The 14,149-nt window shown below is 38.4% G+C and overlaps 1 long non-coding RNA gene across 1 annotated transcript; it reads left to right on the top strand.

Annotated features, from left to right (window-relative positions):
* Nucleotides 1-1,199: 1,199 nt before the first annotated feature.
* On the top strand, nt 1,200-13,372 carry LOC126073254 (uncharacterized). Its single transcript, XR_007516693.1, has 3 exons — nt 1,200-1,319; nt 1,966-2,022; nt 13,302-13,372. It is a non-coding gene; the product is annotated as an uncharacterized LOC126073254 (long non-coding RNA).
* Nucleotides 13,373-14,149: the final 777 nt, after the last annotated feature.

Genomic DNA, 14,149 nt, shown 5'->3' with positions numbered 1-14,149 from the left:
TACAATGTTATTGACTATTATCTCTAAATGATAGAATTACAGACTTTCTTTTTGTATGATTTTACTTTTCCAAATCATACAATTAATATATGTGGCATTAATCATTTATGACTTCCATGTAGAAAAGAAAGTACTGTGACAATTGTGATTTCAGGATTTGAGAGGCTTATGTATAATTATCAAACAGCCCAATACTTTAACTCTTTCTTCAAGATTCTAAGGGAATTTCAGAGATAGAAGAAGAACCATGCTGGAAAACATGGATGGAAACCAGTTTTTGTATTCTCACAAGCCATTTTGGAATGTTGTTGTTGTTGAGCTCTTAAGTCAATTCCACCTCACAGTAACACTATATGACAGGGTAGAAGGGCCCATAGGGTTTCCTAGGCTGTAATTTTTATGGGAGTAGATCACCAGGTCTTTTTTTCCTGAGAATCAGCTATAGGGTTCGAACCACCTACCCACCAGGGACCCTTTATTTTGTAATGCCCAGACAGAAACATAAATTTATTATCTCATTTCATTATAGAAAATAAAAGTACTAAAATAAAATCTCAAACTTATCTCTGAGAATATCCTACAAATTTAAGGCTTTTTCTGAATTACATTCCACAACTGAAAAGCAACTGAGGAGCCAGATGGCACAACCTCAAAAATTAGTTATTTCCCACAGTATGAACCTTGTCCAATCAGAAATATATCCACGAGACCAGGCATACCTGGAACTGTGGGTATAAACTAAACATCCGATGCATCAGTTAGGAACCCTGAAAAGGAGAGGGTTGCCTCTGGAAGAAAGAAACAGATGCTCTAGAAGAAAATGCTTCTACAGAAATTGTTGCAGGTTAAAATTTCCCAGCTCAGAACTAAGTTCTGCCTAGGCTTTTGCCTTCTCCTGACCAAGAATGACCAGCAGAGGCTCAGGAGTTCCACACGAACAAAGGTTTATTTTTATTAGTGGTAGAGAGAAGACAGAGGCTTGGGGAGAGGGAGAAGGAGAGGGCCTTCCGCCTATGGTAGCCTCCAGTCTCTCCCAGAACAAAGGACCTCCCAGGGTGGGGGGAAGAGGTATTATCTTTATTCACACAATGGGTGGAGATTTCCAAGAGAAGGGGAGGGATTATGAAAATCAGATGTGCGCAGCTGGAACTCAAGATGGACCCTCCCCCAAGAGCTGTCGAAACAAGGACGGAGTCGGTTGTGAGGGCTGCTGGGGTGTGGAACAGGACTCACTCTGGGATGTTGCACAAGCTCCGAACCCGGCGGGGAAACGAAAACAACCCTGAGGAAGTTGCCACTTAGCTGCTGCTGACAAAAATGTAAGAAAAGGTTATTTACTCAGAAGGGAATACGTTCTAACAACCCATAGGAGGGGAGGGGCGGTGAAGCTTGTGCTTAGGCTTCAGTTAGGAGTATTGACCCAGAGTTTACTTACCTCAGCCAGTCGGCTTCCCCGTCTGTCTCAAAATGGTGAGGAAACACCTCTGACCTAGAGTTGGAAATCACTCAGAAGCCAAGAGGAAGCCTGAACCGTCTGGAAAATATGAAGAGAACAGTGGTACACCTGTTTCCGTAGTGAGGCCAAGAACCAAAGCCCATTTGGAGTAATTTGAGGAGAAAATGGGGGTGAGGGTTGATAAAGTAGAGATTACTTTTCTGTGAAGGGGAGCAGTTAGAGCAGGTACTGAAGTGAGATGTGGAGTAAGAAAAGATTTTCATACCACAGCGATAATGTTTGTATGTTTGTGTGTATCAGAGACCCAGTATCAGTTTCAGAAAATGGTGGCTTTCCCTTGCTCTGCATAAAGTGGAATGCTTAAGGAAAGGTAACAGGAAAAATAATTTGCCTAAAAGAAATGTATGTTTGTGTATTTCTCTAATATACATGCACCTACACATATATATTCAAGCACAGTACTGTAAAATAATCTTCACATCTGTAATACGTTGCTTTCATATTCACAGATACACTGAAAATAGAAGTTCTGCTGAAAATAAAATGTTCTGAGAAGGAAGAAGCAGGTCAGTTTCAGAACAATTAAGCTCAGAAATATTTGAATATTGTCTTCCTCGCGGGCTTGGTTGTGGAATGGAATCCAGAAAAAGCACAAGTTTGTAGACTATTCTCAGAGATAAGTTCTTGAAATGTTTTATTTTAGTGCTTTCATTTTCTATAATGAAATGAGATAATAAATCCCTATTTGTGTCTGAGTATTCCAAAATAGCTTGTAAGAATAGAAAAATCTGACAGTTGCTGGGAAAAAAAGAACAAAACAAAACAAAACAAAACGTGAAAATAGCTGAATCTTGTATTATCCACAATCTTGTATTTATCCATTCAGGCTATAAATGGCATTATTGTTGAGAAGAAGTTAAGAAATTTTCGAAAGAGAAAGAAAGTTTTTGTGGAGAAAAATGGCATTTGTTGCTCACTAAATACAACTGTGTGAAGTTAATTTGATTCTCCTTTTATTGATAATGAGTAAAAATATAATAGAGAATTATCATTCTTTTGTTCTTCAAATGTTTACTAGTCCCAGGATGAGCAAGGCTCAGGGCACACCACTGCTAGAAATGACACTAGAGGGGATAAGATACTGTCTCTGACCTCTGAGAACCTTGTAATCTTCCCAAGTAAAAATAATGATGAAGGACGGAAACAGGTAAGTAAGCAGGCAATTCACAAAATGAAAAAAAAAAAAAACTAACAGTCTAGAAATGTGCATAAAATATTCATCTTCATTAGTAATCAGGAAATAGAACTTTAAAAGAACAGCGAGATACCGTTTTTTATCAGTCAACTTTGAAGAGATGTTTTAATTATAATACACAGGATTGGCGCATAAGATTGGTCTTATTAATTATTGGTTGGAGCATAAAATGGAAAAAAAAAAACCTCTCTGGAATATAATCTGGCAACATGTATCAAAAGAATTAAAAGTATTCTGTGGCACAAATCCTTCTCCAAGAATTTAAACGGAGGAAATAGATTTTTTCTTTTATTGTACTTTAGATGTAGGTTTATACTACAAACTAGCTTCTCATTAAACAGTACACATACAGTTTTATGACATTGGTTAACAACCTCATGACATGTCAGCACTCTCCCTTCTCTACCTTGGGTTCCCTATTACCAATTTTCCTGTCCCCTCCTGCCTTCTAGTCCTTTTCCCTGGGATGGTGTGCCCATTTAGTGTTGTTTTGTTTTATGGGCCTGTCTTAAAAAAAAAAAAAATTTTTTTTTTTTTCTAATCTTTGGCTGAAGGGTGAACCCCAGGAGTGACTTCATTACTGAGCTAAAAGGGTATCTGGGGGCCATACTCTAGGGGGTTTCTCTAGTCTCTGTCAGGCCAGTAAGTCTAATCTTTTTTTTGTGAGTTGGAATTTTGTTCTGCATTTTTCTCCAGCTCTGCCCGGGACCCTGTATTGTGATCCCTGTCAGAGCAGTTGGTGGTGGTAGCCAGGCACCATCTAGTTGTACTGGACTCAGACTGGTGGAGGCCATGGTAGTTGCATGTGGTCCATTAGTCATTTGGACTAATCTAGGAAGTAGATTATTGAAGTACTCAAAAATGGAACAATGAGAATGTTCATCACATGTTTTTTAGTAGCTAAAAAAGAAAAATATTACCAATGAAAGTGCCCTGAAATGGAAGATTTGTCAAAAATATGGCACATCTTATAATACTATGTTGCTGTTAAAAACTAAGTGGTAGAATAATACTGAATAGCACCAGGAATTTTATAATTGGTGAAAAAATAAGACCACAAAACATTGGCTACAATATGATATAAATAATGTATGTGTATATATTGTATAAGACATTACATATCCATGAGTGGTAGGATATACACAAAGTTAAAGTAGTTATGACAAGAAATAAGATTGTAGGTAGTTACTATTTTCTTATTTTTGCTTCTTTGTAGGTTCTAAATTTTTTACACTAAACATATAAATACTTCTTTGGTTAAAAAATAAACTTTTGCTTAAACAACATTAGTCTGTCTATGATTTGGACCCAAACTTCGTGTACCTACTGAGAGTCCATTGACTGCCTCGTTTTTCTACTCGGTTGATTACCACCATCACTGAATTGCCCTCCACTCTCATATTGGATGAAAGATCATACATTGTAGGGTGGGATTTGGCTTCCTGAGAATCTACTGAGGAGCCAGATGGCACAATCCCAAAATGTCCATCAACTGATGAATCAATAAATAAAATGTGGTGTACCATATTTACCTTTTGGCTGGTAGTCAAGTGCTTAACAGTTTATACCACCCAAGAACTCCATATATACAATGGAATGTTATTTGCTCATAAAATGTGATGAAATATTGATACATGCTCTGACAATGATGAACCTCAAAAACATTATGCTAAGTGAAAGATGCCAGGTACAAAAGGTCATATATTATATGAGTTCATTTATAGGGAATGGCCAGAATGGATAATCCCAAAGAAACAGAGTAGATTAGTGGTTTCCAGAGGCTGAGAGGGATGGGGAGTGATTGCTAGTAGGTAGGGGATTTCATTTCAGGGTGATGAAATGTTCTGAAATTACACAATGGTGATGGTTGCACAATGCTGAAAGTATACTAAAAGCCACTGAATTCTGTATTTCCAAAAGGTAAATTTTGTGATATGTGAACTATATATCAAGAAACCTCTTATTAAAAAAAAAAATGCTATGAAAAATCAAATGTGATAATCTATGTAAAATGCTGGACACAATGCTTGGTATATAATCAACCCTCAAACAATTGCTATTACTATCATGCTTTTTTAGCTTGGTTGAATTTATGAAGCTTTGTGTGCTTATAAAGTCACTCGGAAAAATGGATGAGTCAGCTTGCTGTTGTAGAGGAGAAAGAGATGACAAATCACTGAGTGTGATCCTGTGTTCTACTGTGGCCATGACAGCTGTGAAATCTGGCTCTGAAGGCTAAGGGGGCAGAAGTCTTAGTGGCAGAGGGTGGGGTCAGTATGCAGACCTGGAAAAACACACAGACAGTGTTTGTCAGGCTCGGGGGAGAACTTTCCTGTTCCCCAAGGCTGGAACAAAGAAGCACTGTATGTGCCTCACCAGAACCAATTTTGACTGTAAGACACAGTAAATTAGGGAGAATTTCTTGCAGAATATATGTTTTTACCAACGTCATAAACACAATTTCTGCTACCAAGAGAGGAAAGGTGAAATTTAAGAAGAAAAGAACCCCTTTAAAGCTGAGCTTTCCACACAATCTGGGGCTATATAATCCAATAAAAAAAACTTAATGTTTCTACGGTGTGTTCTGAAAGAACCACTTTACTGTGACAAGATTGTCTATTATGTGCATGAGGCCCTGAAGGTGCACACTCCTGCAGATTATTAAGCTATTAGATGTGTTCTCTTATTGAATTTTTTTCCTTTTTTTAAAGAAAGGAGAGAGGGAATGCATGAAGAAAGACTTTTAAGAGAGAGAGAACATCATCAAAAATGCATTTTTTGCCTGCAAAGCTCCAAATTCATCCTGTTGAATTCTAATGTTTAGAAGTTCAAACCATTTTAAACTTTTGATCAACACAATAACCAGGCAACCCCATGTGTGTCAGAGTAGAACTGTGCTCCATACGGTTTTTAATAGCTGAGTTTCTGAACATAGATTACCAGGCCTTTCTTCCAAGGTGCCCCTGGTTGAACTCGAACCTCCAACCTTTTGGTTAGCAGCTTAGTGTGCTAGCTGTTTACACCCCCAGGGACTCCAACCAGCACAATAAGGACTAAATATTTGCCTAGTATTACCCGTGTTCTTTTCATTGTGAAAATCTTTAAAAATGTGACAAAGACTTACAGGTGCCCTCTTAACTAATTCAGTACTGGGATTTATATGAGGAATAGGGTCTTTCCACCTGAGTCAGTCTCATGGCGCCTGAATCCAAAATGAGCATGATCCTAAAGTGTGTTATAAACAGTACGCTATAAATGTCAAAAGACTGTAATACTAAGGATGATGAGCATGACAGTAACAACAGTAAACAGTTCGATCTTTCCATTTTGAGTTTTGGGGATTGACGGTAATGCCTGCCTCAAGTTCTGACGGTATTTTAAGTTACAGAAAAAAAGGAGATGATTTAAATGTACTGATCACACATACATGGAAACCCTGGTTGCATACTGTTTAAGTGCTGTGGCTGCTAACCTAAAGGTCGGCAGTTCAAATCTGCCAGGAGCTCCTTGGAAACTCTATGGGACAGTTCTACTCTGTCCGATAGGGTCGCTATGAGTTGGAATAGACTCCATGGCAATGGGTTGGATCACACATACACACACAGAGTTATCCACGTCCACAGATGTATCCAACAGATTCCCAGTTGCCAACACTCTCTGTTCCATTCAGACAACTTTTTTTTTTTTTTCTGGCAAACAGAAATTTATTCTCTCACAGTTTCAGAGGCTAGAAATCCAAATTCAGGGTGACAGCTCCAGAGGAAGGCTCTCTCTCTGTCAGTTCTCGGGGAAGGTCCTTGTCGTCAGTCTTCCTCTGCTCTAGGAGCTTATCAGCCCAAAGACCCTGGGTCCAAACAATGCACTCAACTCCCAGTGCTTCTTTCTTTTCTTTTTTTAAATAATTTTTATTGTGCTTTAAGTGAAAGTTTACAAATCAAGTCAGTCTGTCACATATAAACTTATATACACCTTACTACATACTCCCATTTACTCTCCCCCTAATGAGTCAGCCTGCTCCCTCCTTCCAGTCTCTCCTTTCGTGACAGTTTTGCCAGTTTCTAACCCTCACTACCCTCCCATCTCCCCTCTAGACAAAAGATGCCAACACAGTCTCAAGTGTCCACCTGATACAAATAGCTCACTCCTCATCAGCATCTCCAACCCATTGTCCAGTCCAGTCCATGTCTGATGAGTTGTCTTCAGGAATGGTTCCTGTCCCGGGATTCTTCTAGTCTCAGTCAGACCATTAAGTCTGGTCTTTTTATGAGAATTCGGGGTCTGCATCCCACTGTTCTCCTACTCCCTCAGGGGTTCTCTGTTGTATTCCCTGTCAGGGCACTCATCGGTTGTGGCTGGGCACCATCTAGTTCTTCTGTCTCAGGATGATGTAAGTCTCTAGTTCATGTGGCCCTTTCTGTCTCTTGGCCTCATAATTATCTTGTGACCTTGGTGTTCTTTGTTCTCCTTTGATCTAGGTGGGTTGAGACCAATTGATGCATCTTAGATGGCCGCTTGTTAGCATTTAAGATGCCAGATGCCACACTTCAAAGTGGGATGCAGAATGTTTTCTTAATAGAATTTATTTTGCCAATTGACTTAGATGTCCCCTGAAGCCATAGTCCCCAAACCCCCACCCTTGCTCCGCTGACCTTCGAAGCATTCAGTTTATTCAGGAAACTTCTTTGCTTTTGGTCCAGTCCAGTTGAGCTGACCTTCCCTGTATTGAGTGTTGTCCTTCCCTTCACCTAATGTAGTTCTTATCTACTATCTAATCAGTAAATAACCCTCTCCCACCCACCTCTCATAACCACAAAAGAATGTGTTCTTCTCAGTTTAAACCATTTCTCAAGATCTTATAATAGTGGTCTTATACAATATTTGTTTTTTTGAATCTGACTAATTTCACTCCGCATAATGCCTTCCAGGTTCCTCCATGTTATGAAATGTTTCACAGATTCATCACTGTTCTTTATCGATGTGTAGTAGTCCATTGTGTGAATATACCGTAATTTATTTATCCATTCATCCATTGATGGACACCTTGGTTGCTTCCAGCTTTTTGCTATTGTAAACAGTGCTACAGTAAGCATGGGTGTGCATATATCTGTTCGTGTAAAGGCTCTTATTTCTCTAGGATATATTCCAAGGAGTGGGATATGGTAGTTCTATTTCTAACTTTTTAAGGAAACGCCAGATAGATTTCCAAAGTGGTTGTAACATTTTACATTCCCACCAGCAATGTATAAGAATTCCAATCTCTCCACAGCCTCTCCAACATTTATTATTTTGTGTTTTTTGGATTAATACCAGCTTTGTTGGAGTGAGATGAAATCTCATCGTAGTTTTAATTTGCATTTCTCTAATGGCTAATGATCAAGAGCATTTTCTCATGTATCTGTTAGCCGCCTGAGTATCTTCTTTAGTGAAGTGCGTGTTCATATCCTTTGCCCAATTTTTAATTGGGTTGTTTGTCATTTTGTGGTTGAGTTTTAACAGAATCGTATAGATTTTAGAGATCAGGTGCTGGTCAGAGATGTCATAGCTGAATATTTTTTCCCAATCTGTAGGTGGTCTTTTTACTCTTTTGGTGAAGTCTTTAGATGAGCATAAGTGTTTGATTTTTAGGAGCTCCCAGTTATCTGGTTTCTCTTTGTCATTTTTAGTAATGCTTTGTATTCTGTTTCTGCCTTGAATTAGGGCTTCTAACGTTGTCCCTATTTTTTCTTCCATGACCTTTACCGTTTTAGTCTTTATGTTTAGGTCTTTGATCCACTTGGAGTTAGTTTTTGTGCATGGTGTGAGGTATGGGTCCTGTTTCATTTTTTTGCAAATGGTTATCCAGTTATGCCAGCACCATTTGTTAAAAAGACTATCTTTTCCCCAATTAACTGACGCTGGGCCTTTGTCAAATATCAGCTGCTCATATGTGGATGGATTTATATCTGGGTTCTCAATTCTGTTCCATTGGTCTATGTGCCTGTTGTTGTACCAGTACCAGGCTGTTTTGACTACTGTGGCTGTATAATATGTTCTAAAATCAGGTAGAGTGAGGCCTCCCACTTTCTTCTTCTTTTTCAGTAATGCTTTACTTATCCAGGGCTTCTTTCCCTTCCATATGAAGTTGGTGATTTGTTTCTCCATCACATTAAAAAATGTCATTGGAATTTGGATCAGAAGTGCATTGCATACATAGATGGTTTTTGGTAGGATAGACATTTTGACTATGTTAAGTCTTCCTATCCATGAGCAAGGTATGTTTTTCCACTTATGTAGGTCCCTTTTAGTTTCTTGCACTAGTACTTTGTATAGGTCTTTTACATCTTTGGTAAGATTTATTCCTAAGTATTTTATCTTCTTGGGGGCTACTGTGAATGGTATTGATTTGGTGATTTCCTCTTCGATGTTCTTTTCGTTGATGTAGAGGAATCCAAGGGATTTTTGTTATGTTTATCTTGTAACCTGAAACTCTGCCGAGCTCTTTTATTAGTTTCAGTAGTTTTCTGGAGGATTCCTTAGGGTTTTCTGTGTATAAAATCATGTCATCTGCAAATAGAGATACTTGTACTTCTTCCTTGCCAATCCAGATGCCCCTTATTTCTTTGTCTAGCCTAATTGCTCTGGCTAGGACCTCTAGCACAATGTCGAATACACAATGTCGATAAAGGGCATCCTTGTCTGGTTCCCGTTCTCAAGGGAAATGCTTTCAGGCTCTCTCCATTTAGAATGATGTTGGCTGTTGGCTTTGTACACCCAAAGGATGCCCTTTATTATGATGAGGAATTTTCCTTCAGTTCCTATTTTGCTGAGAGTTTTTATCATGAATGGGTGTTGGACTTTGTCAAATGCCTTTTCTGCATCAATTGATAAGATCATGTGGTTTTTGTCTTTTGTTTTATTTATATGGTGGATTACATTAATGGTTTTTCTAATATTGAACCAACCTTGCATACCTGGTATAAATCCCACTTGGTCATGGTGGATTATTTTTTTGATATGTTGTTGAATTCTATTGCCTAGAATTTTGTTGAGGATTTTTGCATCTATGTTCATGAGGAATATAGTTCTGTAATTTTCTTTTTTTGTGGTGTCTTTACATGGTTTTGGTATCAGGGATATGGTGGCTTCATAGAATGAGTTAGGTAGTATTCCATCCTTTTCTATGCTTTGAAATACCTTTGGTAGTAGTGGTGTTAACTCTTCTCTGAATGTTTGGTAGAACTCTGCAGTGAAGCCATCCGAGCCAGGGCTTTTTTTTGTTGGGAACTTTTTCATTAGCTTTTCAATCTTTTTTTTTGTTGTTGTTATGGGTCTATTTAGTTGTTCTATTTCTGATTGTGTTAGTTTAGGTAGGTAGTGTTTTTCTAGGAATTCATCCATTTCTTCTAGGTTTGCAAATTTGTTAGAGTACAATTTTTCTTTAATAGTCTGATATGATTCTATTAATTTCTTTTGGGTCTGTTGTGATATGGCCCATCTCATGTCTTATTCAGGTTATTTGTTTCCTTTCCTATATTTCTTTAGTCAGTCTGGCCAATGGTTTATCAATTTTGTTAATTTTTTCGAACAACCAGTTTTTGGCTTTGTTAGTTCTTTCAATTGTTTTTCTGTTCTCTAATTAATTTAGTTCAGCTCTAATTTTTATTATTTGTTTTCTTCTGGTGCCTGATGGATTCTTTTGTTGCTTGCTTTCTATTCAAGTTGTCAGGACAGTTCTCTGATTTTGGCTCTTTCTTCTTTATGTATGTGTGCATTCATTGATATAAATTGACCTCTGAGACCTGCTTTTGCTGTGTCCCAGGGATTTTGACAGGAAGTGTTTTCATTCTCGTTGCATTCTGTGAATTTCTTTATTCCCTCCTTAATGTCTTCTATAACCCAGTCTTTTTTGAGCAGGGTATTGTTCAGTTTCCAAGTGTTGGATTTCTTTTCCCTGATTTTTCTGTTATTGATTTCTACTTTTATGGCCTTATAGTCAGAGAAGATGCTTTGTAATATTTTGGATTCTGCTAAGGCTTGCTTTATGACCTAATACGTGGTCTATTCTAGAGAATGTTCCATGTGCACTAGAAAAAAAAGTATACTTTGCGGCTGTTGAGTGGAGTGTTCTGTATAAGTCTATGAGGTCAAGTTGGTCGATTGTAGCAATTAGGTCTTCTGTGTCTCTATTGAGCTCCTTACTGAAAGTCCTATCCTTCTCCGAAAGTGGTGTGTTGAAGTCTCCTACTATAATTGTGGAGGTGTCTATCTCACTTTTCAGTTCTGTTAAAGTTTGTTTTATGTATCTTGCAGCCCTGTCATTGGGTGCATAAATATTTAATATGATTATATCTTCCTGGTCAATTGTCCCTTTAATCATTATGTAGTGTCCTTCTTTATCCTTTGTGGTGGATTTAACTTTAAAGTCTATTTTGTCAGAAATTAATATTGCTACTCCTGCTCTTTTTTGCTTGTTGTTTGCTTGATATATTTTTTTCCATCCTTTGAGTTTTAGTTTGTGTCTCTAAGGTGTGTCTCTTGTAGGCAGCATATAGTTGGATCGTGTTTCTTTATCCAGTCTGAGACTCTCTGTCTCTTTATTGGTGCATTTAGTCCATTTACATTCAGCGTAATTATAGATAAGTATGAGTTTTTAGTGCTGTCATTTTGATGCCTTTTAGTGTGTGTTGACAATTTCATTTTTCTACTTACTTTTTTGTGCTGAGAAGTTTTTCTTTGTAAATTGTGTGTTCCTCATTTTCGTAGTAGTTGAATTTATGTTTTGTTGAGTCATTATTTTTTCTTTTTATTTTTTTTTTGGTTTTTATTTTGAATTATGGAATTGTTATATCTCTTTGTGGTTACCTTAATATTTACCCCTATTTTCTAAGTAAAAACCTAACTTGTGTCATCCTATATCGCCTTGTTTTCCTCTCCATATAGAAGATCTGTGCCTCCTGTATTTAGTCCCTCTTTTTGATTATTGTGATCTTTTACATAATGACTTCAATGATTCCCTGTTTTGAGCAATTTTTTTCTTTTTAAAACTAATCTTATTTTGTTTTTGTAATTTCCCTGTTTGGGTTGATTTCAGGATGTTCTGTTCTGTGACCTTGTGTTGTGTTGGTATCCGATGTTATTGAATTTCTGACCAAACAATTTCCTTTAGTAATTCTTGTAGCTTTGGTTTGGTTTTGTAAATTCTCTAAGCTCAGACAACTTTTATGGAGGACTACTGTGAACTTAAGGAGCCCTGGTGGCGCAGTGGTTAAGCTCTCAACTGCTAAGCCAAAGGTTGACAATTTGAACCCAAAACATGGGAGAAAGATGTGGCAGCAGACTGCTTCCATAAAGATTTACAGCCTTGGGAACCCTATGAGGGCAATTCTATTCTCTCCTATAGGGTCACTATGAGTCGCAATCGACTCAACGACATCAGTTTTGGTTTTGGTTTTTACTATAAACTTGTCACTGTGCTAAGCATGGAGGGAAGTATAAAGATATTGAGTCCACGATGCCGGGTGTCAAGGACTTGAAATTTCACAGAGAAGTAACAATGAGAGCACTAACCTTCCCACTCTGAAGCCCAACCAGTGCCAGTAATAAAAGCAAGGGTTCCAGGAGCATAGAGGAAGGTTGGCAGAGAGGAGGTTAGTGAGGAGTGCATAGATAAAGGGCCACTGAAGCCAGCTCTCTCATAATGAAAATGACACTGAACCAAAAGAAAAACAAGTTTCAGCTCTGGCATTGCTCTCTTGCGTGGCCTCAGACAAGTCATTCAATCTCTCTAGGCCTTCTTACTTCTAAACAGAGGGAGTTGAACTAGATAACCTCAAGGTAGCTTCAAACTTTTACATATGTCTACTAAAAGAAACACTTTTTTTTATATCTAATAGGAAATTTTTTTTTAATTATTCTAATCTGCCATCAGTGTGCTAAGATGGAAAATTATACGTTTTGGGGAGTATCTTGTCTAAACGTTTCTGGAAAATAGAAAAGTATCTAAGCTGAAGTGGAGTGGAGACAGGAGGAAGGCAGTGTTGGTGTCAGGGGGTCCCAGCAAAGAAGTCTTCCCTAAGGAAGTCAAATATGAATTTGATTTTGAAGGTTTAACTGTAGTGTCCAGATGAAGAGGGAGGCAAGGGAAAGATTTTGCCAAAGTAAAAGTGCATAGGGAGTTTGTGGGTGGTACAAACTGTTAACATGTTCAGCTGCTAAGCAAAAGGTTGGAGGTTCCAGTTCACCCAGAGACACCTCAGAAGAAAGTCCTGACAATCTGCTTCCAAAAAATCAGCCACTGAAAAGCATATGAAGCACAGTTCTACTCTGACACACATGAGGTCGTAATCAACTCAATGGCAACTGTACAGAGGGTAAGAGAATATGGCCTAGCATGAAATTGCAAGTAGCCCAATTAGAAAAGAGTACAGAAGGTGAGTGATGTTGTTGTTGTTAGATGCCATCAAGACAGTTCCGGCTCACGTCGGCCCTATGTACAACAGAACAAAACACTGCCCAGTACTGCGCCATCTTCACAATCTTTGTTATGTCTTAGCCCATTGATGCTGCCGCTATATCAATCCGTCTCCTTGATGGTCTTCTTCTTTTTTGCAGACCCTCTACTTTACCAACCATGATGTCCTACTGCAGGAACGGATCCCAGCTGACAACATGTCCAAAGTATGTGAGACGATGTCTCGAAGTCTCGCAATCCTCACTTCTAAGGAACACTCTGGGTGTATTTCTTCCAAGACAGACATGTTTGTTCTTCTGGCAGTCCTTGTTGTTGTTGTTAGTTGCCCTCCAGTCGGTTCCGAATCATAGCGATCCTATGTACAACTAAATGAAACACTGCCTGGTCCTCCACAATCCTCACACTCGTTAAGCTTGAGCCCATGGTTGCAGCTGCTGTGTCAGCCCATCTCGTTGAGGGTCTTTCTCTTTTTCACTAACCTACTTTACCAAGCATGATGTCCTTCTCCAGGGACTGGCCCCCCTCCTGATAGCATGTCCAAAGTATAGGAGATGAAGTCTCACCATCCTTGTTTCTAAGGAGCATTCTGACTGTACTTCTAAGACAGATTTGTTTGTTCTTCTGGCAGTCCATGGTATATTCAATATTCTTTACCAACACCATAATTAAAAGGCATCAATTCTTCGATCTTCATTATTCATTGTTGTCCACCAGCTTTTGCATGCATATGAGGCAACTGAAAATATCATGGCTTGGGTCAGGCACACCTTAGTCCTCAAAATGACATTTTTGCTTTTTAACACTTTAAAGAGGTCTTTTGCAGCAGATTTGCCCAATGCAATGGGTTGTTTGATTTTCTTACTGTTGCTTCCATGGGCGTTTATTGTGGATTTAAGTAAAATAAAATCCCTGACAACGTCAATCTTTTCTCCTTTTATCATGAGGTTGCCACTTGGTCCAGTTGTGAGAATTTTTTGTTTTTTTTATG

This window comes from Elephas maximus, chromosome 3 (genome assembly GCF_024166365.1).
Source record: "Elephas maximus indicus isolate mEleMax1 chromosome 3, mEleMax1 primary haplotype, whole genome shotgun sequence".
Classification (NCBI taxonomy): Eukaryota; Metazoa; Chordata; class Mammalia; order Proboscidea; family Elephantidae; genus Elephas; species Elephas maximus.
The sequence above is the reverse complement of the archived record's forward strand: the minus strand, read 5'-3'. Positions and strand labels throughout refer to the sequence as shown.